This window comes from Lynx canadensis, chromosome D4 (genome assembly GCF_007474595.2).
Source record: "Lynx canadensis isolate LIC74 chromosome D4, mLynCan4.pri.v2, whole genome shotgun sequence".
Classification (NCBI taxonomy): domain Eukaryota; kingdom Metazoa; phylum Chordata; class Mammalia; order Carnivora; family Felidae; genus Lynx; species Lynx canadensis.
Window position 1 is genome coordinate 25528504 of NC_044315.2, and position 24514 is coordinate 25553017.

Genomic DNA, 24514 nt, shown 5'->3' on the forward strand with positions numbered 1-24514 from the left:
GTTCAGCAAATCCTTAGAGACTGTGTGGAAAGGCCACGCTGGAGCTTTGGATAGTAAAGAGGTGAGGTAGGAAATGGAGCCTGCCCACAAGCAGCTTCTAACTTGGTGCAGGGTGAAATAAATATCTCTCCAAGATGACGGAGAGTGGTAAGTGCCTCAAGAGAAGAGCAGAGGTAGGGGTGCCTGGGTGGCTCAGTCGGTTGAGCATCTGGCTTCAGTTCAGGTCATAATCTCTCAGTTTGTAAGTTCGAGCCCCGCATTGGGCTCTGTGTTGACAGCTCAGAGCCTGGAGCCTGCTTTGGATTCTGTGTCTCCCTCTCTCTCTGCCCCTCTTCTGCTTGTGTTCTCTCTCTGTGTCTCATAAATAAATGTTAAAAAAAATTTCAAGAGAAGAGCAGCGGGGCACCCAAGTGGCTCAGTGTCTGACTTTGGCTCAGATCATGGTCTCACATTCAGGAGTTCAAGCCCCACGTCGGGCTTACTGCTGTCAGCACGGAGCCCTCTTTGAATACTCTGTCCCCCTCTCTTTCTGCCCCTCTCCTCTCCCACTTGCGCGCTCTCTCTCTCTCTGTCTCTCTCTCTCTCAAAAAATAATAAACATTAAAAAAAGGAGAGAAGAGCAGAGAAAAGATTGTGGGATATTAATGGAGAGCAAGGAAGAATTGATTTTAATGGGAAGTACCAGGAAAAAAAGCCCTTTAAAAGGTGGTGGTTAAACCAGCCCCACACACGAGGTGGATTGTGGGCTGGACGTGGGCACAGAGGACACACAGGAGTCGGAAAGTGGGAACAGACAGTCTGGTCTGACTGGTGAGGAGAGACACAATTGGTTGGGGAGGGCATTTGGGGCAGATGGGGCTGGGCCTCTGTTGTCAGGTGAAGGAGTTGAGACCATGTGAACGCCAGGAAAGGAGTTTGGGTAACTTCAGGCAGCCTGGGAAAGGGGACTCACGCTGAGCTGTGTGGATTTGTGTTCCTGAGCAAAACCTGTCATCTCCATCTTGTGAGGAACCAAAACTGCCCCCTCAGGTACTGTTTTGTTGTAACTATCTTCTAATTGTATTTGGCCAGGCTCTTCTCGGAGCCTTTGCATCTAGTTCTGTGACTGTCACGTTTGCTATCGTATTTAAGGAACAATAGCCCTCAGTGGTTGAGAGTCTGTCACCTGCCAGGCACCTTGGTGAGTGTGTCACATGTCTTATTTCTTTTAATTCCCTTGAAAGCCTAAGGTGGGACATATTTCACCTACTTTTCAGACAAAGAAACTGAGTCCCAGCGTGTTTCCGTATGTCCTAAGGCTACCCAGCTTCCAGGCGGCAGAAAAACGATCTGTTTCCATTGCCTTCCATTCATTCTCCTACCCGAGCACCCAGAGCTTTTAGTGTTGACAAAGAATGAGAGCTGACAATGGGTGTGCTCAACACATCACATGCATTAACGCACAGAAGTGACGTAAGGAAAGTCCACGCAGTTTGCCCACGGTTGCAAAGCGACCGGGCGGCCAAACCAGACTCCAAGCACAGGGTTTTAACCAATTATCAGCCCTGTGGTGCAGGGATTAGGGTCTGGCACAAGCAGCTAGTGGCCACTTAGGTGAATGTTTTTGTTTTGTTTTGTTTATTAATTTTTTTTAACGTTTATTTATTTTTGAGACAGAGACAGAGCATGAACGGGGGAGGGGCAGAGAGAGAGAGACACACACAGAATCGGAAGCAGGCTCCAGGCTGGGAGCCATCAGCCCAGAGCCCGACGCGGGGCTCGAACTCATGGACTGCGAGATCGTGACCTGAGCTGAGGTCGGACGCTTAACCGACTGAGCCACCCAGGTGCCCCAGGTGAATGTTTTTGAATGTTTTATGAGTGAAATTAAGCAAACAAATGAGAGGGTGGAATAAAGAATGAATGACTCATGTGTATGACACCAAGCCTTAGTTCTTGATTTTCTCCTGGACACTGAGCTAGGACAGTGGTGAGCCTCTCCCAAGAGAATGGATGGTTTGACTTGGCCATGACTGCGTGGTCCAGACAGCCAGGCACCCCACAGATGTGGAAATGGGGTCAACTGTTGAACACCACACTTCTCAGTCAACTGGGCTTTGTCTAGAGAAATGAATCTTCTCTCCCGTGTCCTAGTGCTACACTAGGTACGTAGCAGGCTTTAATAGTAATAATTCCGTTAAGAGGAAAATCACAAATACGTCGGGGTGTTTTGGTAGTCCTTGTTTTTAACTAAACTCACTTCCTTATCTGTTATGACCACTAATATTTTTAAAAAATCGACTTTTATTTTTTAGAAAAGTGTTAGATTTATAGAAAATCTGCAAAGATAGTACAGAGTTTCCACACAGCCCTCAGCCAGACTCCTCTGCTGTCGACAGCTCACACTGCTGTGGTACATTGGCATAACTAAGGAAACAACATCGATAGGTACTTTAATATGAACTGGACTCCACACTCTACTCAGAGTTCATGAGTTTCCCCCCAATGTCCTTTTTCCATTCCAGGATCCCATCCAGCACACCACATTATATTTACCTGTCATATCTCCTTGGGCCCCTCTGGCTTGTATCAGTTTCTTGGACTTCCTTTGTTATTCATGATCTTGATGACACTGAGGAGTACTGGTCAGGTGTCTTGTAGAATTTTCCTGAATTTGGATTTGTCCGATGTTTTTCTCATAGTCAGCGTGGGGTTGTGAGTTTTGGGAGGAAGACCAGAGATGAAGTACCGTTCTCATTACATGCTATCAAGATGAGCACTAAATTTTTAAATCGAAATCTTTAATTCTTCTACTTTTGATGCCTGTAGCTCTACATTCTTCCCTTTCCTGTTTTTCTGGTGGCCTTGCCGATTCTATTGGAGACAGTAAGCTTTCCTGCAGGCTCACTAGGTCCTAGCTAAGTCTTTTTTTTTTTTTTTTAATTTTTTTTTCAACGTTTTTATTTATTTTTGGGACAGACAGAGACAGAGCATGAACGGGGGAGGGGCAGAGAAAGAGGGAGACACAGAATCCGAAACAGGCTCCAGGCTCCGAGCCATCAGCCCAGAGCCTGACGCGGGGCTCGAACTCACAGACCATGAGATCGTGACCTGGCTGAAGTCGTACGCTTAACCGACTGCGCCACCCAGGTGCCCCGGTCCTAGCTAAGTCTTTTTTTTTTTCAATTTTTTTTTTTTCAATGTTTATTTATTTTTGGGACAGAGAGAGACAGAGCATGAACGGGGGAGGGGCAGAGAGAGAGGGAGACACAGAATCGGAAACAGGCTCCAGGCTCTGAGCCATCAGCCCAGAGCCCGACGCGGGGCTCGAACTCACGGACCGCGAGATCGTGACCTGGCTGAAGTCGGACGCTTAACCGACTGCGCCACCCAGGCGCCCCCTAGCTAAGTCTTAATAGCAAAGCATTTTGTGGGGAATTCTGCTGGCCCGGTTTTGCCTGGCCTGGATAAGACAATCTTGGTTTACTAGTCAGGTGAGTTTCTCCTGGTTGAGATGTAGAGCATTTTTTTCATGACTGCTGATAGGTAAATGGAGGCATTCTAGTTCTTAATGGTGCTGCTGTCACCCAAGAAAAGCACTAATCATGTTGATGGGGTAGATGAAATTGAGTTTATAAGGGCAAAGCATAGGAGAAAATACAAATATGTGTTTTCAACCATGTTTTTCATAGACGGACGCCAAATTCCATGTTTTGCTTTTTTTTTTTTTTTTTTTTCTAAATATAAAACTATTGGTAAAGATGATCTTGAATTTGTTTGGAAGCATCCACTGTGCCCTGAGCACAAAAGCCAGCCTATCTCACTGGCTTGTCCTCACTCAAGCTTCCGAGTCTCTTTTTCCTGAGAGGGTCCAGCGAAGCTACATCCATTATCAGGAACTTAACATCCATTATCTCCATTTAAAACTACTTTGCTCTTGGGTTTCAACCATGTTTTATCCATACTTGTTAAACATGAAAGGCTTACACATTTCAGGAAAGCCGCGAGGCTTAGACAAATAGAAAACATTAAGCCAATTTCAGATGACAACAATCCTTATTGCTCTTCTGGAAGCAAAAGGGAACAGATTTGAACTGGAGTTTGTGTCACTGAATTTTATTTTGTTTATTTTCTTTCTTTATTATTTTTGGTGTATGTCTCTACACTTTTAGGCGGAACAGCACTCCTGCAAGGCAGGATAGCATCAGACTGTTTGTTGTAGACCTTGGCTTGAGGTGCAGATGTTTTGGCTCAGTTAATAATAAACCATTCTTGAACCTATTTTTAATTTTAGTTCATGAAGTAACAGGAAAATATAGCAACTTTTTGAATGTGCTCCTAGGGAGAGCAGAGAAGAGCGAGTGAGAGAGGGAAAGCTAATTAGAGGTAGATGGTTCTAGTTCAGTCCTAGGCTGGCTTTAAGATATTGCCATGAAAACGTCCTGTTCTCCTTTCCCATCATCACCTCTGTCTTGACTTTCCCTATTTAATCCCTCATCATTTTTTTTTAATGTTTATTTATATTTATTTTGAGAGAGAGAGAGAGAGACAGAGAGCACAAGTGGAGGGGCAGAGACAGAGGGAGACACAGCAGGCTCCAGGCTCTGAGCTGTCAGCACAGAGCTGGACCCGGGGCTTGAACCCACGAACCATGAGGTCATGACCTGAGCCGACGTGAGACACTTAACTGACTGAGCCACCCAGGCTTAACGGACCAGCCACTCTTTCATCTCCTTGATCCCTTTCCCTGGTGTGGACGCTGCTCCAGTCTGGGACATGCTTTGCTGGCTGACATCTACATCTTTCTCTCCAATGTCAGGCCTTAGGGTGAGGGGTGCCACACATCTCTGCCTGCCTGGCTATCCCTGATGGAGCCCCAGAGATTTCGAGCTTAGCATTAACCCAACCTCTCTCCAAAGTGAGAACTGTTTGCTCTGATTCCTGGAAATGCTCATGAATAGACTCCATGTGCAGGGAGAAGGGGCTGTGGAAGGGAGCCAATCAACCCAGACACCCGCCCAACCCGCAGGGCCTCTGCTGGAGCCCGTGTCTGGAGCAGGCAGGACGCAAGGCAGCCCAGGGCAGGGCTTTCGGGGTAGTGGCAGGTTGCTACCAATGGGCTAACGGGCCCTCACCTACTTCTGACAGGTGGGGACACACAAAACTCTTTTTGGTTCTTTTAATCTTACAGAACCAGGTAACCACATGCACGGTCTCAAGTCTGTCTCCTGGTTATTATATGTGGTGCCAACTGTGACTGAGAATAGGAGACGATGGTGTTGGCCCTTTTGCCTCTGGCCTTCTCTGGGGCCCGCAGCTGCCCAACTAGAGGCCCAGGGCCGCGGGCTCAGCCGACTACTGTGGGCTCTGCGTCAAACCAACAGTTTGCAGGTGGTAGCGCCTTGGCACGAGAGGTGGCCGCCAGGTGGCAGAGGGGCCACAGCTGCTTACAGATGCTCGGTGCCGCCACCTACAGTGGTTCAGCGTGCGCACGGGGATCGACTTCCTGTCTGTGACCGCCACTGCCAGGGTCGTGCTTGACCCCCCCAGTGGATGTTTCTGTGCACCAGAGCGAGCTGCACATGGGGGGCTTCTGGAGCCTGAAAGAGGCTTTAAGAAGTCGGCTAAGGGCCTGGAGTCTATCCCAGTCCCCAACCTTGGTAGGGCGTTCTGCCTTGGGAATGAGAGGCGCGCAGGGAAGAGCAGAGCAAAGGGAAACAGGTGCTACAACCCTGGAGGTCGGAGACTGCCATGCAGGGGATGCAAAGCTGTCACCCCAGCCCAGGAAGTGCCACTTCTGCCAGACCATCAGCTAAATGGTGGCCTCGTGTGTGCTGAAGGCCCAGCAGGCCCCCAGCTCACAGGGAAAGACAGCCTACTTTCTGGTGGAAGGAGAAGAGGAGATCCATAGCTCTGCCCTGCTCCTATGCATTCGTGTGCCTGTCTGTACACACATGGGTGTTTTGTTTTTTTTTTCCAACACATGTGTTTTTGTGCTTATGTACGTGTGTGTATGAATGGGTACGTATGAATGCATGTGTGATTTGACAATGCAGGGAAAATACAGCTGGGAGAGGATCTTGGTAACAATTAAAGCTTGATGTTTAAATCACGGGCACACATTTTTTATAGAACCTGCTACCTTGTAGTCCCGATTACATGACTGGGGATCCCAGAGCAGAGCCAGGGGGAGTGAGGCATGCTACATCGGACCTGTGCCTGCTTTCTGCCGCCCATATGCCACTTCACAGGGTTCTAACTCCTGGGTACTTCGGCTACATTTTCCTCGGTTGGGCTATTTGTCTTATTTGGGGACACTGCGTTTCCTGAGTAAATTCAAATACATTGCTTTAAGTTGATTTCGATTCTTTTGCATTTGATTCAAATGCACCCTTTTCCAGGGCCGTCCTGGTAAACACAAACAGGCCTTGAGAAACCATTGTAAAGCTATACGAGGTCACAATAGGGTAGAGGCCTCATGATTCCACTGTGGGTTTAAGAAATGTCAAGTGGCAGAAACCTAAATACTCTTCATTTTCCAGAGCCGGGAGAATGCAATTATAACATGACTCACTATTTCACGGGTTCATATATGTCCTCGTGTGCATGTGTGTGGATCATGGGCTCTTCAGCACGTCAGTAAACATTTATACTGGGTGCTGGGACATGCATATTCATTAGGAGCCTCTTGAGGGCAAGGCACAAAGTATTAGTTGGGGAATAAGACTGGGGAGTGCTGGGAGCAGAGGACCTGGATGGGGGTATTTTATCACTGGCATGGTTTAGAATTGCTGGTGTGCAGTGGTGATAAAAAGCAGATGCACTTCTAGTTGGTTTTATTACTGTTTTTAAATTCCCTGCAGACCACACACCCCCTTACTGCCCACACCCACGTAGATTGCCCCTCCACTTGGTACCCCCTACTTGGCATGCTGCCCACCTGACTTGGTATACCGCTGCAAAACACCCAGCGAAACAATGAGAAAAATTCTGTTTCTAATGAAATAAATTCTGGAGTCAGCTGGTTTCAGGGTTGCTTTGGCAGCTTAATGGTATCATCTAGGGTCTTTCTATTTGTCACTCCTCTTTCAGTATCCTTATGAGACACCCGCCTTGCTTCAAATGGCCCAGGATGGCATTGGGTGGAGATAAGGCAATGTCCAGCCCAAGAAGAGGAGTGTTTCCTCTTGTTTCCCCTGATATGGGAGGACAAATGAAGAGGACACGTTTCCCGGAAACCACTCTGGAAAACTTTGCCACAGATTCCATCGGCCAGGATTAGTCACATGGCTGTGAACTAGTTCAGGGATTGGCAAATCTGGCCAGCCACCTACTCATGTTCAGCCCACAAGCTAAGAATGGTTTTTATATTTTTATATTTATTGGTTTTTATTTATTTATATTTATTTATTTTATTTATTTATATTTATTTATTTTTTTTAATTTTTATATGGAATGGTTTTTATATTTTTGAATCGTTGAAACAAAACATCAAAAGTGGGGCACCTGGGTGGCCCAGTCAGTTGAGCCTCTGACTTCAGCTCAGGTCATCAGGTAGCGGTTCGTGAGTTCGAACCCCACATTGGGCTCACTGCTGTCAGCCTGTCAGCGTAGAGTCCACTTGAGACCTTCTGTCCGCCTCTCTCTGCCCCTCCCCTGCTTGCTCTCTCCCAAGAATAAATTAAAAAAAAAAAAAAAGAAAAAATCAAAAGCAAAATAACATTTTATGACATGAAAATTAAACACAATTCCAATTTCAATGTCCATAAATAAAAGTGTTGTTAGAATACAGCCACGTCCAATTGTTTATGTATTGACTACGGCTATTTCACGCTACAGTGGCAGAGGTCACTGTACAGAGACCAAATGTTCTGCAAAGCTGAAATATTTACTCTCTTGTCCATTACAGAAAGAGTTTGCTGACCCCTGAACTAGCTGAGTAGATGGCTGGGGTTTCTGGCATTTCCAGCCCCTATGGTGTGCAGCTTGGAGAAGTTTAGGTGAGTTAACTAAGGTCACTCGGCAAGTGTCACAGAATCCGAGCACAGATCTGTTTGGTTTCTCACCCTGTGCTGTCCATCAGCTGAACCTTGAACCATGAGATGAACGTGTTCTGTAGGGGCAGCATGAGTGGAGCAGAGGGTTTAGAAGATACACAGGAGGGCTGAGTCTGATGAAGCTGGAAAAAGATACTGCAGGAGGTTAGATGAGGGCCAGACTGTGGGGGCTTTGAATGCTGAGCTAAAAAAGAAGAACTTAAGGCTTTTGAAGTGGAAGTCTTTTGAGGAGGATATGAGCAGTTCTGAGATGACAGCTCTGATGAAGAAGTAACAGATGGAATAAACGTCTGGTACGATACAGCTGATTTTTGATAGCGGTTAGCCCCTTGAGCTAACACCGTCATTATAAAGGGATCCCACCAATCTTGGTATACAGCCCAGAGAGGTGCAATGTGGCAGAATGGGCTTGAAGGTGAGTTTTGTTTGGCTTCACTGATTTTTTTTTTTAAGGGAGTAAACCACTAAACTTAAGACTCCATATAAAAATAAGGGTGTCTGGCATCTCTCAAATAAATTGGAACATCTGGCAACTGGTTCCACATTTCCACATGACAAAAATTGGCTGGAGTTGAGTTGGGACTGATGTTTTTATATTCTCCGTAGTCTTTACCCCTGCTTATTACTCTTCCGACACTGAGGTCAAGAGTGAGTTCCTGTATCAGTTAGGGTTACATGAGATGCTGTAACAAGTAAACTCTGACATTCCAGTGACTCGATAATCTATAGAAGTATATCATGTTACCCATGTAACAATCCAGTGCGGGTGTCTCAGGGAGTGGATAACTCTCCTTCACACAATGAATCATTCAGGGACTCAGGTTCCTCCTATCTCATGGGCATAGCCATCTGAGCCTTCGAGTCTTCTGTATGCAAGTGGTGGATAGGGAAAAGAAGGTAGAGAAGGGTCAGATTTCACATTGATCAGAAGCCCTTATGGCAATTGGATTTTTGACCTCTGACCTTATAGCCAATACATTGGTTTAGAACAACAATTTAATGTATATAAAGGGTCTGGTTGGGAAGCTCTGATGAATTTGTACTGGTGTTTGCTCACTATGTCTGCATATTGACTCCATCGGCTTCCTCCTAGTTAAATACTGGACCTTTTTTTTTTTTTAATTTGTTAATTTTTGTCATGTAACAGACTACTTCAAGGCTTCATGGTATGACAACACCCAATCCTTTTGTTTCACTCATTGATTCTGTGGATCAGGAATTTGGGCAAGCAAGGCAAAAATGACTTGGCTCTGCTCCTCAGTGACTGGAGACTCAACTGGGAGGGCTTGAACATCTTGGGTCCTACTTAAATGGCTGGAGGGTGGAATCATCTGAAGTTTCCTTCACTCACAGGAAGTGAGTATTTGGGCTATTTGGGACAGTCAAGGGGGAGCTACACCTGGCTTCCTCATGTTTTTTGGGCTTCCTTGCAGCATGGCAGCCTCAGGGCAGACTTCTTACATGGTGGCTTGGACCTCCAAAAGCAAGTATTTTTAGCAAGCAAGGCGGGAGCTCCATAATATTTTATAACTTAACTTTGGAGGTCATGTAGCCTCACTTCTATAGTATGCTATGGGCCAAACAGTCATAAGGCAATCTTAATTCAAAGGGAGGGGAGATAGATCGCCACCCCTTGATGCGAAGAAGGTAAAAAGAAAGACACACACACAAAACTGGAGGCCATATTTTAAAACTGATACAGATTGGCACCTTAACTAACATCTTTGTGCATGTAGCATAAAGCAGGCCATTCACAGCTAAAGGAGTCAAGTTTCTCAAAAGCTCAAAATATCTCTAACCTGTGGTTTCTGTAATCATCTCTCATTAGCCTGGGGAGATAAAGTGAATGAGAACAATTCTAATTGCTCAAAACCATGACATATGCTATACATCCCAGGTAATCTATTTAAAAGCCTAGTTTCTTCCTTTGAATTTTAATATATTTGACTTTGAGTCAGTATGGAATCCTCCCTAGTCTGACATGTGGCTTCTGTCTGAAACAGTTCTCAAAATGTGTCTAAGGCTTCAAGCCTGGCTGCAGATCAACTAGTCCTCCTTAAATAGGATTTATAATTCTGGGTATACTTGGATCTAGAACAGGGTCTTTGTCTCAGGTCCACAGATGAAATTCAAGGCATCCATGATCTTGGATAGGAACACTTACATATTTATTTTCACTAACCTCGAACTGAAATACAACATTTTGTTCAGTTATGAATGTTGGCAACGAACCCTACTAATATTAGCTGTACCTATGACCCCGGGGCTTTGCCAGCAAAAGAAATCAATGATACTTTCGTGTATTATTACAGTTGTTTCAGTTCTCTTGAAATACTGTTTATGTTCATCATTACTTTGAAATTATGATAGTTCTTGAACACGTTAGGTTGCACATGACCAATCTTCCTTTCTACAGACACATGTCCAACAAAGGTGGGCAATTATCCAGATGACTCCGCTCCCTGTTGTGGTTCAGCCACCAGCCCGGGGCATCCTTCCTTCTCACCCTGTCACCAGGCACCTACATTGCTTTGCATTCTTCTCTAATGCACAGTTGTGGAATGGCCAAAACATGGGAGGAGGGGAGTCATTTTTATTGCTTGGTAACATTTTGCAAAAATGGACAGTCAAAATGTGAATTTGTAGCCCTCTATAAAGGGGTGCACCTGTAATTCTGGAGGTGATTGTGGGTGAGAATTCTGGTGGGGTTGACAGAGGAGTAACAGGGAGTATGGACATAGGAACTGGAGAGTGGGACCAGCCTGGGTAATACTTTCATCTGGAAGTTTAGGGCTCTACCTTTATGGACAGAGCCATGTTGTGAAAGGCAGAGGCTTTGCAAAAGTATTATTTTTGGGAGTAGGCATGAACATGGCATAAAATTTAAAAGACCCAAAACGGATTTACTGAAAGGTACTCACCTTAATGCTGTCCCTCAGCTACCCACATCCCTTCCCCAGTGATAGTAACTGCTATCACGTTTTGGGGCATAACTCTCCATCTAGTGAATTTCATGCAATCAACACACACACACACACCATGCCTCCGCCATGGCAAGAGTGTCCTATTTTTTGAGTATCATGAAAACGTGCATTATATTACAAAACTCAAATTGTATGAGAAGACATCAATTGCTGAATAAAAGTCTCCTTATGCTTCTCCTTGAGGAAAATTATTTGAAGTATTTATTTTATAGTGCTTTTGATGTCCAGCTCCATATTTCAGATAAGCTGCATATATCTGACTTACTCACTTTTATTGACTTACTGACTTCAGATAGGGTCTAGTATTCTCCACTACGAAATGCTTCAGCTAAATCTGCGTCCATTAACGAGTGTAAGTCGTCTTTAGCATTTTTATATTAGTTGTTCTTTTCATTCTTCCTTTAGTTATTTTTATAACTTTAACAACTGTTACTTTTCTAGTGTCAGTATTAATAACATTTGTTTTCTGTTCTATAGATAGGATTAATTATTCCATGCATCGACCATATGTTCTTCTGAGTATTAACAATGACCAAAATCAGCACTATTTTATTATGTAAATATTATTTATTTCCAAACAAATTATTGTGATTGGACTCTGAGAGAGGGAAATATAACCTAAATTGCTAACACCCAAAGCAATATTAATCATAACACTAATATGTATGGAATACCACCAGCCCACTTATTTATTTTTAAAATGTGTGTGTGTGTGTGTGTGTGTGTGCGCGCGCGCGCGCGCGCGCATGATAGAATTGATACATAACATTGTGTAAGTTTAAGGTGCACATGTGTTGATTTCTTGCACTTAGACATTGCAGCATCATGCCCACCGTAGTGTTAGCTAACACCTCCATCATATCATACAGTTATCATTGTTTTGTGTGTGTTGGGAATAATTAAGATCTAGTCTCTTAGCAACTTTGAAGTTTATAATACAATGCTGTTGTCTGTAATCACTATGCTTTGCCTTAGATCTCCAGGACTCATTTATTTACCAGTCGCAAGTCTGTAGTCTTGAACAACATATCCCCAATTCCCCCCACCATCTGCCCCTGGTAACCACCATTCTACTCTGTTTTTATGAGTTTGGCTTTTTTAGATTCCACCTGTAAGTGACAGCATACAGTATTTTTGAGATAAATCAGATAGAGAAAGGTAAATACTGTATGCTATCACTTACAGGTGGAAGTCTACCAATCCTACTTTAAAAATGAGCACGTAGAGGTCCAGGGTACTAAGAAACTTGTCTCAAGGTCACACAGTATTTAGTAGAACAGGGTGGGCAGGATTTGAAACTGGGAAATATGATTCAAGAGCCCATGATCTTAACCACTGCACTATTCTTGCCTTTCGAAGTAATAAAAGCAAATGGATTCTCCTGCCTCATACTCCATCAATTTCCTGTCTCCTAAAATTCCTTGTAGTAAAGCATACATGGAAATGGTTGAAGTAAAATGTAAGAGTAACCCCTGTACCTTTCCCATAACCATCGCCCATCCCAAAGGAAACTAATGTTAACACTTTGGCGGATATCTTTCCAATCCCTTTTCCACGGAATTTAATGAGCTCACATGTTCTGTATTTTACCAATTGACTTGCTTTTCGATTTGGAGATCTTCCCATATCAGCATATAAAAATCTACTACATTCCTTTTTAAATAGCAGTAAAACATTTTCTTTATAAGGCTGTTCTATAATCTACATAATCACTCCCTTATTGATGGATGTTTGAATTGGTTCCAGTGTGCACTATGACAGACGCAACAGCCACGAATGGCTTAGTCCTGCTCTTTGGGCAAGTGTGTATTTTTCTCCAGGATAGGTTGGTAGCAATGAAAGTGCTGTATGTGTCAGGCACATTAAAAATTGTGATGGCTCTTGCCAAATTGTTTCTCCCTACGCCCAACAGGCTTTAAAATTTATATTTCTTCCACATTGAATGAAAATGCTTCTTTCTTTTATAGAATCTTCAACATTTGAAATCATCCCATTTTTTTAAAAAGTGTTTATTTATTTATTTTGAAAAAGAGTGTGAGAGAGAGGGGCAGAGAGAAGGAGAGAGAGAACCCCAAGAAGGCTTTGTGCTGTCAGCCCAGAGCCTCACATGGGGCTTGATCCCTTGAACCATGAGATCCTGACTTGAGTCGAAATCAAGAGTCAGATGCTTAACTGACTGAGTCATCCAGGTGCCTCATATATATATATATATATATATATATATTTTTTTTTTTTTTTTTTTTTGCCAAGCTAATGGGTAAAACTTATGATATCTGGTTGTTCATATGCATTTTTATTATTAATAAGCATCATCATCTTTTTATTGACATTTCACTCTGTTTATTGACATTTGTAATTCTTCCTCTGCAAATTGCCTGTTTATAGCGTTTGCTCACTTAACTATTGAGATATGGGCCTCATAGGTTTTTTAGGAAATCTGTATACTTGGGATAATAATCTTTTCTTTAGGACATTGTATATATTTTTCTACAACGTATTGCTTGTTTCTTGGGTTTATTTGTGGTGTCCTTTGTCATACAGAATTTAAAATTTTTAAGTAGTCAAATCTGTCAGTCTAGTGTAAGATGCTTCAATTAGCATCTCAAACCCAAAGTGTCTAAAATCACATTTCCCACTGATCCCCAGGTTACTTTCTCCTCTTGACCTTGTATCCATTCATTTATTCAACAAATGCTGCAAGGCCTATGGGACACTTGAGTTTTTGTTTTGTTTTTGTTTTTATCAGGAGGGTGGCCGGCAAACTTCGGGGCAATGATTTTGTAATTTTTTTAAAAGCAAGAGAGTTCAAAGAGATCTTTTAAAATGCAATTACCATGCACTCCACTTAGAAGCAGAAAACAATAGGTGGTGAGGATTGTGTCTTTGCAAGTTCCTGCACTGAAACTTCATTGCAAATTACTAAATGTGTTGCCTCAGGACAGACTTCTCAACTTTGATGTTGTCAAACTTTATTTGGCTCTCTTTAGCTCACTAATGTCCAAACCAGACCTCTTTTCAGCCCACAGAGACCCCATTTTTTATTGTGAGCACAATAGGAGTGGGAAGCACGCAGAAAGATGGTGCAACCTTCTGCACAAACCCAGGGCAGGTGTTCTCTCGCGGTGGTGGAAAAGGTTCCTGAATCCTTCCCATGCTGGGTGGGGTTGGGAGGCAAACCTAGGGGAAACTATCAGTTTGAAAAATGGGGTCTCTTTCCTTCCTTCTTGGGATTTTTCTCCCTCCTTCCTCCTCCTCTTGGCCCTCCCATTGGTCTTGTCAAGGAAGGAAGCATGTTGCTTTATGTTCATTCTTCGCTCTCCCCCGGCTTTCATGGCTGTCCTTTGGGGACCTCACAGAAACTTCCCATTGCAGAGTACTTGACAACATGGAAACTGGGTAGACTCAAACCTGTGAATTTCCTTTCCTGAAACCTTAGGATGCCATGGGGTCCCCCAGCTGATTTCATAAATTTGGTGTCACATTGTAAATCAAGCAGCTGCAGAGTGGCCAGAACATCTGCTTGGTTCTGCTATTCTCTTTACAGCAAAAGAAAACTAACTGTAAAGAGGTCAGTGAGATGTGTATTTTGACAGTAAGTGCTTGTATGGATCAGAAATATCTGGATCTTTTGTTTCCTAAAAATAACATCACACACACACACACACACACACACACACACACACATAACATGGAACTCTTGAAGTGAGTAGTTCCCTGGAGGTTATTGGGATCTCTATTCAATTTTAGCAATTTAAAGATGTTGGAAGCAGTGGTGGAAAATAAATAGTTAAAGAGGGTGCAAGACAGGAACTGTTATCTGTAACTACTAAGGCATGGGAGACCATTTTCTTTAACAAGATTATACCTATTTCCATCTCTTACAGACTAGCGTATCAGGTTAGGCTATGCTGTGGTAGCAAACACCCCCTTCCCTCAATTTCAGCAACAACCCCACAGAGGTTTGTTCATGGCTTGTGCAAGCTTGATGGGGGCCAGATGACCCTCCTAGACAATTGACCTCCATGCGTGGGGAACTGGACCAGAGAGTTGCACACAGCCCTTAGGCTCTAGCCACGTGGCCATACCCACTGCAAGAAGGGCTGGGAATGTGAAAGAGTCCAATGGGTGTTTGGCAAGCAGTAAATGTCTCGGATACCCCAAGCTGGATTTGACAGACATAATAACGATAATAATTCCTCCTTGTTTTGCTTCATTGTTAGCTTTTGACTAGCAACTATCCCTTTCCTTCTCTTTCTCCTTTCTTTTCATTTCTACCACCAATAGCCATAATAGTATGCTAAAAATCAATCTTAAATGACAGGTAGAAAGTCAATATGTTTTAAAAGGTGTGTGTGTAGAAGAATATTTATGGACTGTGTACAGTTCTATAGGAATAAAGTTATTCTACTGTGAAATACAAGTTCTTAACTAAAGGTTCCCCAGCATGCTGTCCTCTGCCCCTTAAATAGACTGTTTGGTCAGCCGTTCAAGTCCATCCTCACTGTACTGCCCTCCTGAGCCTTTCCGAAAATCACCTGAGACACTAGTTAAAGATATAGATTCGTGGGTCTCGTGCTGAATGCACTTAAACCAGAATTTTGTTGGGTAGGGCTCATGTTGAAATAGCTCCACAGATGATTCCAATAAACACTGAAATTTGAGAAAGGCTAACTTGTATTAATTCTCCCAGGAGTATATGCATATTTTAAAAGGATAGCTGAAAGAAGAAAATGCCTCATACAAAAGAATGATCTACTAAAAGTTGATATTCAAACACTGGTTGGGGGAGTGGCCTTTGGGCAAAGGCTTTCCTCCATTCAGTCATATTCAGCTATGTTAAGTTGGCGTGGACAATTCGTTTTGTATTGTTTTGTTGTTTTAAAAATGTCTCTTTCAGGTATTCTACTGTATTCTTGTGTTGCATCTGTTGGGTCTTCTTGACAAGGGATAGTTTCCTATCATAGATTTTCATTTTTGAAAAGTTCATCTTCAGGTGGGAGCTCATCTTCAGATGGAGCTATTTTTTCCTCTAAGGGTGTCCCTGGTCCCTGGAATGTGGAAGTATCCTCATAAAGCGGTTTTTGCTTTGTTCCATCAGGTGTCCAACAGGTTTTACTTGCTTTGGACCATTTCCCTGGGGTTGGCATCATGGCACCTTGCAGGGAAGGGTGTACTTGAGATCTCCAAATCACACATGGCACAGGCATGTGGTTTTTAGTTCTATCCATCCAATGGCATGGAAGAGGTGTACTTCCTTGCCATTCAGTAGACCCTATTATAGTGTTGTTGTTTTTCTAGACCCTTCCTTCTCAAAGCAAATAACGCTTCCAGGGTCTGTTTCAAAGCCATATATCCTATCCCTTCAAAATTCCTACATTGTCTCTGATACCATTCACTCCTTTCTTTGGGCAGCCATGGTATCATCTGTAAGATAACTATGTAGCTTTTAATTTCTTTCTTTTTTTTTTATTTCCTGGTGCCTAAGGGTATTCAAATCTTTATTTTGAATTCAGCTTAGAATTTTTTTAAATGGTTATATTTTATCCACTATATGTTTGGAGCCTGGCCAGGGAAGGGCATATACTAACATAGTGCTTCAGTCTGCCATTTTACCTGAAGCTTTACAAGGTTTTTTGGAAGCATGTTCCTTTGCAGTCAGTTGTGTTCATTTGCTTTGTGACATCAGTGATGTTTTGTTTGGTGAATCCCTTTGCTCTTGGACAATATTTGATGTTAAAAAAGGGCCCCCTTCAAGCAGAAAACAGACCATTAATCAGAGTCTCCTGTGGAATTTGATTCAATTTCCTCCCATAGCTCTTATCACACGATGTTATGGTCAGTTCCAGACAGCTTTGCTTTCCATACCATAGGCTTCTAGGGCTAGTGAGCAGATCTCACTAACCTTTTTATCTTCAGTGCTGGAAAAGTGCCTAGCACACAGGGTTGGTTGGGAAAATGTTTGTGTTATTGATTCTTAGGCAGGAAGACTTGCCACTGAGGATGGTGATGGTGGTGGTGATGATGATGGGGATGGGAATGATGTTGTGTGCTACTGCATAAGAAGGGCCCCACAGAATTCTGGTTCTGGTGTGAATGGTTAGAACATCCTTCTCAGTTTATCGGATTTTTAAGTGCTGTTAGTGGCTATTAACTAGTCTGTGTAGATCAACACCTGCTCCCTGCCTAGATGCACACACAGCCATTAGTCGCAGAGAACAGCCTCACCCCAGGGATTGGAAATACATAAAAACTCAAGGAGGGACTTATCTTCTTGTTCTCAGTGATGGCCTTGGGTCCCCAAATACACGCTCACAGGCCATCTGCCACATGCTCTGTTTGCCCACTTACCTCCTTTCCTCCCTCCTTCTCTCTCCTTTCTACCTCTATAGGTGAAGGTGCTTAACTGAGATAAACCATAGTAATTTATCAGTAATATTTGTTGAATGAATTCTTTTAATTAGCCTTAAAAAGGCAAAAATATTGTCCAGCTTACTTTTTCATACAGAGGTCCTCTAATGTATAAACTAATGATAATGGTTAACACTTACTAAGCACATCATTTTCCATCAGGTATCTGGATGGAAATACCAATGATACCTATGGAATCATTTCATCTCGGAAACCACCTGACGTATATGACACATATGTTGAATCCTACTCACCTGAGGCAGAGAGTAATTCATCCCAGATCACACACCCTGTAAAGAGTAGAACTGAGAGCTCTGAGTCCAGGCTACCTGGTTATAATTGTTGTACCACAGTTCAAGCATTACTCATCTGCTGAAGAACACTCCACGTTGCAGTGCCCACCAGGCCCAACCACACACAGTTGGGATCTTTATTTTTCAGTCAAGAGCAATATAAAAGGATAGAAAGTGCTGGGCCCCTCATCCCCTTCCAGGTTGTCAGATTCAAAGAGACAGGGAACCAAAGCAGTTAGGTTTTCTGTGGCAAGCTTAGGTCAGTACCAAGGATTTGTGATCTCAGTATCATGGACCCTTCATCTGGTTTCTAGATGATAGGATTATATTTGAAGAACTTAATGGTAATAATATTTAAATATTAATATTAGAGAAATAATAATAAAAAATTAGTCAAATTAAATTCAATTTAAATATTCAAATTAAATATTCAAACATTCAAATTAAATTTCTTTAATGATCTGAAATAAATGTTGAGATGCAAGCAAGTCTGTTTTATAGTTTAAAAAAAGAGGGGGACAGAGACAGAGAAAGAGAAAATGCTAACCTTAATACAGGCTCTAGAGAAGCTGGCAGTCTCTCTGTGTGAGACGTCTAGCACCACAGACAAGAAGTTTGGCTAAGGCAATACTTTCCATGAGAGATGATGCTTACCCACTCTGCCTGCTCTGGGGACCAAGATCTAGACTGTAATTACATGAGTTTGTGTGTGGGGTCCATTAGACCAGATATCTATTCATTAGGCTATCTGGTAACTCTATGTTAACAAGGATTAGGTGGAGGTCATGGGCAAGTTCCAGGAAATTTTGTAAAAATGCTTACATATGTTCTTTGTCCCTTCTGGCTCATTTACTCCCTTTTTTAAAAAATTTAAATTTTAGTTATTTAACATACAGTGCATTGTTGGTTTCAGGAGTAGTGTCAGTGATTCATCACAAGTGCCCTCCTTAGTACCCATCACCCATGTAGCCCATATCCCACCCACCTGCCTCCATCAATAGCTTGTTTTCTATTACTAAGAGTCTCTTGTGGGTTTTTCCCCCTCTCTTTTCTCCCCCCGCCCCATTCCCATATGTTCATCTGTTTTGTTTCTTAAATTCCACATATGAGTGAAGTCATGTGGTATTTGTCTTTCTCTGATTGACTTATTTCACTTAGCACAATACATTCTAGCTCATTACAAATAGCAAGATTTGATTCTTTTTGATGGCTTAGTAATATTTCATTGTATATTTTATACTACACCTTCTCTACCATCTTTACCTATTCATCAGTCAATTATTTCCTTCCTGTTGACTGAAATTTAAATAATGGTTGCAGATGCAGCAGCCATCTTGGACCACGAGGTATACCATGACGGAGTAAAAAGGGTGAGCCTGGACCCTTGTCCTCCTGGAGAGCACTATCAGTCCTGGACTGCTTTGGTTTAGAGATGAAAAAAAATGTCCTTTTAGCTAATTCAAGTTATTGTTAATTTGGATTTTATCCCACTTACACCTAAGCCTAATTGTAGTTGATCAACCCTGCACCAAGTGATTCCCAGTGGACATTACACAGTGTGAGTTGGAGAGAAGCAAAGCCTACTTACCGATTCAACCGTTTTGCAGCCAGCAGACCAGACCACAGAACCCTGTCAAAACAATAATGGTGGTGCTTGCTCTGCTTAGACACTCTCTCCTGAGTTTGTGCTTAGCTGACTCCTTCCCACTGTGATAAAGGGGAGGTGGAAAACTCTGCCACCTTTTAAGTGCTTCCACTTCTCACCATCTGACTTTTGCCAGGTGCCTTTGCTGTTTCGATCAGAGAAAGCTGGGTTCCTGATTGTTCCGTTCCATATTGTGGAAGATAAGAATTTGGTGGGGCTTATCCCTTGCATTAATTACAGCAGAGAACTGGAAGGGTCCAGGTGATGCTGGGAAGCCTGATTCCATTTCTTTTTCTCCAGAGGAAGAGTGTGTAGCGGGTGAAGATAATAAGGATGGTAAGGACAACACGAATGCTCTGGTACAAAGCCCACTTTGCTTTTCAGGCAAGCAGATCTTCCCATTAGACTCGCCAGCTCTAAGTGTATCCAGGGTAGAAACTTAAGGTGGATGTAATTAAAGTCCATAAACATATTGGGAACGAGAAATTGCAAAATGCTGTGAGATGGCATTTACACTGAAGGATCTGCAATTATCCCCGCTGATGGTGAGGGATCTTATCGCTACTCCTCTGGGCCAGGATGTAGTCGCTTCCTCCTCCTCGTGAGTGTGATGGTATCTCTTGTGACTTGGCTCTGAAACAACTCCTGCTTAGAAGCTGACACCGCACTTGCAAAAAATGTTTCTAATCTTTGAAATAATGACAGTACACCATGAGAGTCTTGAAATGGTTTCTTTTTTTTTTTTTTAAAGTTTATTTATTTATTTTGAGAGAGAGAAAGAGCACTCGGGTTGGGAAGGGGCAGAGAGAGGGAGAGAGAGAGAATCCCAAGCAGGCTCCACACTGTCAATGCAGAGCCCAAGACAGGGCTCGAACCCACGAACCGTGATACCATGGCCTGAGCCAAAATCAAGAGTCTGACGCTTAACCAACTGAGACATCCAGGTGCCCGTTGAAATGGTTCCCTAGCTCGGGCAACTTTTTACTACTCTGGCTTTGCAGTTGTTGATGTGTGAAGACTTTACTGAAGGACTGTGCTTGGGAGAAGAGATTGGTAAATATGTGCTCCATTATGTCTTTTAGGGCAGCATAAACAGGGCATACAAGCAATACATGTTTTTATAATTTGGGACATATGGGGAACATCACGTGTAATTATGTTTATAGCAATAGCAGCACTGACTATATGCTGGGTACTTTCTAAGTACTTCTCATATACTACCTCACCTAATCTGATAATCCCCAAAGGCAAATGCTATCATTATCCTCATTCCAAAGTTCAAATGAGGACACGGAGGCACAGAAAGATTCATTTGTCCAAGGTCATATGGTTGATACAGGTGGAGCTGAGATTTGAACCAGGGGACATATCCCAGAGTCCAAGCTCTTAACCATTACACAGACCATCTCTTTTTGACATTTAATGAACACACACACACACACACACACACACACACACGATATTGAAGGAACCTCAAAGTGTCAAGTTATCCATTCTCAGATTTCCAGCAAATCCTTCTTTTCAGTACTTGTGACAGCAACTTGTACATGATTTTAAAGAGTCACAGATAGTAAGAATTATCCCTATTCTCTAAAATTAGAATTGATACCCTCTGCAATTTCGGACAAGTAAATTAACCTTCCTAGGCCTTGGTTTACTTATTGTAGAATTGGAATAATTGGGATAGGGACATCAAGTAAAAGCAGTGTATAAAATGCCTGTGTCATATGCAACTCTTTCAGTTGTCATTGACTGAAAACGCAGCTTAAGTCAATTTTTTAAGCAAACTAGTGGGAATTCTTTGCTCCTGTAACTGAGAAGTCACAGGGTGATCTTTAGATTGGATCCACAGCCAAATGGAGTGATTCTCTTTGTTTATTTGTATTGCTGTTACTCTACTCCTCGGTTCCAGTTTCCTCTTACCTTCTTTTTTTTTTTTTTAATGTTTATTTAGTTTTGAGAGAGAGAGAGAGCAGAGGAAGGGCAGAGAGTTAGAGGGAGACACAGAATCCAAAATGGGCTTCAGGTTCTGAGCTGTCAGCGTGGAGCCCAATGTGGGGCTTGGACCCATGAACACAAGATCGTGACCTGAGCCAAAGTCGGACGCTTAACTGACTGAGCCACCCAGGTTCTCCTCCTTTTTCCTTCTTTTCACTGATTTTGTTCTCAGGTTTCACAGGAGGGAAAGACAGCTCCAACCTCACCTTCAAATACTAGCTGGAAAGCACTAGCTGGGATTCCTGGGAGTTAGCTCTGATGAGTTCTGACTGGCTCAGCCTGAGTCACATGGCCTTCTCCCAGCCAATCACTGTGGCTGGGGAAATTGCTTGCTCCTGTTGGCCAGACATAAGTCACTTGCCTCAGTCTGGTGGAGTCCTCAGGCACAGAGGCTAAGAGCAGGGATGGGGTCTCCCTGCAAATCAGGATGCTTGCCCTTCTGGAGATAAGCCTAAGTGAATGCAGAGCACCAGAAACCAGCCTACTGTGTACATAGGGCCTGGCCCTTGTGAGGAACTCAGCAAATGCTGGTTCCAGACCTGTTCTTGTGTTGGGACTCCCAAGATGCCCCTCCAAAGCATCTTTCTCAGGGTTGTGTCAATTGGAATGGCATTGGAGAACTTGTTGTTGCTGTTTTTTTGTTTTGTTTTTGTTTCTAAATTTGAATATGAATTACCCACAATGCAACTTAGTTTCAGGTGTGCAACTTAGTGATTTGACAAGTTTATATGTTATGCTATGTTCACCTTAAGTATACCTACCATCTATCCCGTCACGTGCCTCTTCTAATATCAGGGACTGCATTCCTTCAGGCTGTGCCTTTTTGGAGAACCTTGTTTTCACAGGGTAATAGATGTCATCATTAGAATTGCAAGAAAGTACATCCTTACCTTGCTTTTACTCAACATTTCCTTCCACTCCCACTCATCCTGTTTCCCCAGCAATCCTAAAAGCCTTGCACATCCTTTCTTCTGATAGGAGGACCAGAGATCAAGTGGTGATAATGTGCCTACCGTATCTTATCAGGCAGTCTGCCAGCAAGCCCTCACTAAGTCCCCAGCGTCGGAGAACACGATTCAGTGCGGAGCGTGAAGGGAACTTGTTATTGCAAGGAAAAGAAAAGCAGGAATCCAAACTTTCCCACTTATCTTTACTGTAATTAGGCAAGTTAGTGATTCAGTGTTAACCATCAATTTAGTCATTCATTTGTAAGTACCTCTCCTGTGTCCAGTTCTATGGCTGACCCACAATGCAACATTAGTTTTAGGTGTACAACTTAGTGATTTGACCAGTACTGAGGGTACTGGAGCTGTAAGAGACTTGGGAGCTCCTTTTTTGTTTTAATTAGAAAAAAAAATTTTTTTTAGCTTATTTATTCCATTTTCTTTACTCTCTCCCATCATGGAAAAAGCTGGTGTCTGAGCTGAGTCCTAACCAGTCTAGAGGTTCTTCCACCATACCTGTCTGTGCTTTTCAAAATGTGCTTCTGGAGGGGCGCCTGGGTGGCTCAGTCGGTTAAGCCTCCGACTTCAGCTCAGGTCATGATCTCGGAGTTCGTGAGTTCGAGCCCCACGCCCTCGGGCTCTGTACTGACAGCTCAGAGCCTGGAGCCTGCTTCCGATTCTATGTCTCCCTCTCTCTCTGCCCCTCCCCTGCTTGTACTCTGTCTCTGTCTCTCTCAAAAATAAATAAAACATTAAAAAAAATGTGCGCCTGGAGTCCCACATTTCCAAGGGGAAGATGCCGAGTCTTTCATGGTGCTGAGGAGAGGATAAATAGGTGGGCCATCCTTTCATATCTTGGAGTTCCTTACAAGAATGTTTTCAAAGAAAGGAATACACACACACACACACACACACACACACACAGATGCTGGAATCAGACAGGTCTGAACTCCATTTCGGCCTCTGGCTATCTAAGCATGTGACCTTGGGCAGGTCAGGTAATCTCTGTGGATCGATTTTCTCATCAATTAAAATGAATATGGTAATAAGTACTTCATAGAACTATTTCATCGAACTTCGTAGAACATGGTGAGGATTCATTGAGATAAGTTATATGAAAAGTATTTGATACAGTGCCTGACACGTAGTAGGAGCTTAATAAAAGTTCATTCTCATCCCCTTCTCCCCTTCCTTCCTGCCTCCCTCCCTTCTGATCCCATCGGCAAGCAGCTGGAGGCGGCCTAGGTGTAAACAGAAGTTGATCCAAGATATAGGACTTGCTTCCCCTTCTACATTGCTGTTGCTCTACCTGCTTTTGAGCCCCAAGCAGCAGTGAGTGCCCATCAGAAGATGCCAGCAGTCGGGGCGCCTGGGTGGCTCAGTTGGTTAAGCGTCTGACTTCGGCTCAGGTCTTGATCACACGGTCCGTGAGTTCGAGCCCAGCATCGGGCTCTGCGCTGACCTACTTCAGATTCTCTGTCTGCCATTCTCGCTGCCCCTCCCCACTCACACTCTGTCTCCCAATAAATAAATAAACATTAAAAAAAGAAGAAGAAGAAGAAGATGCCAGGAGGGAGTGACAGCAACCTTTAAGAGGAGTGCCCTCACTTTGCTCAGCACTATAACCTGGGATGGCCCTGGCTGCCATCTGAGATGCTGTGCTCCTGGGAACATCAGAGTGCTGGCTCCAACAGTGAGCCCGAGGGAGGAGTGAAAGAAATGCTTCTCTGTTTAGTTCTCTTCAGGGCAAACTCCTTGTGAATACCATGAGATATAGTGTAGTCAGAAGTGTGTAGTGGCAAGTTACAGGTCAAATTTGTTTTAAGCATAGAGAGGGAATTATTGGTTAAGCCACCCTGAATCTGAGTGGCTTCAGGAATGCTGTATTCAGTTACTGCAGCAATGGCTTCAGAATCTGTACCTCTTAATCTACCTCTACATTCTGAGGCAAGTCCTCCTCCTCCTCTTCCTCCTCCTCCTCCTTCTCCTTCTCCTTCTCCTTCTTCTTTCTTCTTCTTCTTCTTCTTCTTCTTCTTCTTCTTCTCTTTTCTGACTTCTCCTTCTTCTTTTTCATGTTTATTTTTAAGAGAAACAGAGAGACAGAGAGACAGAATGCAAGCGGGAAAGGGGCAGAGAGAGAGGGAGACATGGGATCTGAAGCAGGCTCCAGGCTCCCAGCTGTCAGCACAGGGTCCTACGTGGGGCT

The 24514-nt window shown here is 43.3% G+C and overlaps 1 pseudogene; it reads left to right on the top strand.

The window, feature by feature from the left end:
* Window positions 1–5252: 5252 nt before the first annotated feature.
* LOC115499069 lies at window positions 5253–17121 on the top strand (annotated as a pseudogene).
* The last annotated feature ends 7393 nt before the right edge of the window (window positions 17122–24514 follow it).